This window comes from Limulus polyphemus, unplaced genomic scaffold (genome assembly GCF_000517525.1).
Source record: "Limulus polyphemus unplaced genomic scaffold, Limulus_polyphemus-2.1.2 Scaffold14100, whole genome shotgun sequence".
NCBI lineage: Eukaryota > Metazoa > Arthropoda > Merostomata > Xiphosura > Limulidae > Limulus > Limulus polyphemus.
The window spans coordinates 2156-5018 of NW_013679710.1; the positions used below are offsets into that span (position 1 = coordinate 2156).

The 2863-nt window shown below is 34.3% G+C and overlaps 1 long non-coding RNA gene across 1 annotated transcript in view; it reads left to right on the top strand.

Annotated features, from left to right (window-relative positions):
• LOC111084148 overlaps positions 1-2676 on the top strand; it is a 4825-nt gene extending 2149 nt beyond the window's left edge. The window contains exon 3 of the long non-coding RNA XR_002609415.1: positions 2527-2676. This is a non-coding gene — a long non-coding RNA (uncharacterized LOC111084148). The remainder of the gene's footprint in view (positions 1-2526) is intronic.
• The last annotated feature ends 187 nt before the right edge of the window (positions 2677-2863 follow it).

The window sequence follows — 2863 nt, forward strand, 5'->3', positions numbered from 1 at the left end:
TTCTTATCCAAGCCAGGGGGTTGCAGACTAAAGACATCACGGGTAGGAACCTTTCTTATCCAAGCCAAAGGGTTGCCGGCTAAAGACATCACAGGTAGAAACCTTTCTTATCCAAGCCAAAGGGTTACCGACTAAAGAAATCACAGGTAAGAACCTTTCTTATCCAAGTCAAAGAGTGGCCGGCTAAAGACATCACAGGTAGGAACCTTTTTTATCCAAGCCAAAGGGTTGCCAGCGAAAGACATCACAGGTAGGAACTTTTCTTAAATAAGTAGGGTTTGTCCTTAGTCAGTTCCGTAGTATTCAACAAATCCTTTAAATAAGTAGGGTTTGACCTTAGTCTGTTCCCTAGTATTCAACAAATCCTTTAAATAACTAGGGTTTGTCCTTAGTCAGTTCCCTAGTATTCAACAAATCCTTTAAATAAGTAGGGTTTGTCCTTAGAAAGGAGACAGAAACCCTTCTATTTGTGGTCTCAGTTTATTAGCCTTTCTGATGTTTCTTCCATGATTTTATTTTATATGAGTATTAATAATAGTCTTAATTAGGTCTAGTGAAGACAGAGTTTAATGATATCATTATTTCAATGTGCAACAGCACCACAGGAAACATTCTGATAATTTGTAGTAATGAACCTTACTTATCAATGACAGCTTAAGAATTATTGCAGTGGTTGTCCAAACAAAAGGTTAGATTGTTCCTTCAGATGATAAGCAAATGAAGAAACAGAGATGATATATGAGCCACTATGTATTGTAGGCTAGAAGCTCCCAAACTGGGAGCCGCAAGAAAGTATCAGAGGGGGAGGAGGAGCTTTTGCAAATAAACGAAATACAAAATAGTGTTAAGATACTCAGTATTGAGTGTAGGCCTCAGTCAAAATGCAGGTTTTTCTAGGAGGCACTCTTCTGAGAACGTTTGGGAACCCATGTTGTAGATCATTACATAATTGTAATAAATATCAAGATCATATTTTATAGATAATTGCGAAATACCAAATAATCTTTCTTATGCAATAAATATCTTCTAATTCATGACCATCATTAGTTTCTATCTCATGACCAATGTATTGGTTAGTACTAATCTTCTAAGACATGACCACCAAATTGTTGGTTAGTACTAATCTTCTAATTCATGATCACCAATGTATGGGTTAGTAGTAATCTTCTAAGACATGACCACCAAATTGTTGGTTAGTACTAATCTTCTGAATGATGATCACCAAATTGTTGGTTAGTACTAATCTTCTAAATGATGATCACCAATGTATTGTTTAGAACTAATCTTCTAAGACATGACCACCAAATTGTTGGTTAGTACTAATCTTCTAATTCATGATCACCTATGTATTGGTTAGTACTAATCTTCTAATTCATGATCACCTATGTATTGGTTAATATTAATCTTCTAATTCATGATCACCAATAATTAGAAGATTAGTACTAACCAATACCATGATCACCAATGTATTGGTTAGTACTAATCTTCTAATTCATGACTGCAGATTTAGATAATTCTGATTATACCTTTCATATTATGTAATACTGTAAAAGTATTTGTAGTTCACTTTAAGAACGACAAACTTTGTGGTAACTTTAACTGAAAATCTTGCACGTTTTTACCAGGTAACAATTTGGGGGGGGGGGATAATTTAATGGAAACAGATCAGTTAGTTAGAACAACTGAGGGATAATTTAATGGCAACAGACCAGTCAGTTAGAACTAATGAGGAATAATTTAATGGAACAGATCAGTCAGTTAAGACTAATGAGGTGTATTTTAATGGAAATAGACCAGTCAGTTAGGACTAATGAGGGACAACTCAATGGAAACAAACCAGTCAGTTAGGACTAATGAGGAATAATTTAATGGAACAGATCAGTCAGTTAAGACTAATGAGGGGTATTTTAATGGAAATAGACCAGTCAGTTAGGACTAATGAGGGATAATTCAATGGAAATAAACCAGTCAGTTAGGACTAATGGGGAATATTTTAATGGAAACAGATCAGTCGGTTAGGACTAAAGTTTCTTGATTGCGTACCTGAGCGTAGCTTTGCGTGAATAATTAACAATCTTAATTAAGATTCCAGATAACTCAAATATTAGAACTATTCGAGTTTAAAATCTCATGTGATTGTAGAGTTTAAAATTGCTCCTAAAACTTAGGACTTTAACCACAAAATCAAAAGACGCATTTTAAATTTTATCTTATGTAAGGTGCTATGAAAAGTATATAGTTGTGGCTTATGGCTTTCATGATAGAAAATTAAACAAACAAATAAACAGTGTACAGATTATGTCAGAAGTTGGAAGAACGCCATCTGTCTGTCTGTTAAATGTCTCAATCAGCCCTGTAGAAACCTTTTTCTTACTTGAACTGTCTTACCAGAAGAGACTTTATTGAAATGTTGAAACTCAAAGTATAGTTTGGCTCTGAACTGTTTCCATGTTAAACCAAGTCTTCGCCTTATGAAAGACTTGGGTAAACTGGAAAAATCTTATTTAGCATTTATATTCCATGCAGGCACCAGCGACCCCTATGTGAGAATTTGTCTGCTTCCAGACAAAAAGCACAAACTCGAGACCAAAGTTAAACATCGAACTCTTAGCCCTCGTTGGAACGAAACATTTTACTTTGAGGGTAAGTTAACGTCTTTTTTGTATGTTCATATTACAGCTTAACGTGTTTAAACACATTAAACAACTCTTAAACTTATAATACTGAATTAAATAATCATCGTACCCAATATTTCAAATAAAATCTTCCTTTCAACGCATGGCATATATAATGGTTAGAGACGGCTTGAATGGGTAATGAAGAAAAAACTTTAATATAAGTTTAACATAACAGCAAATGTACA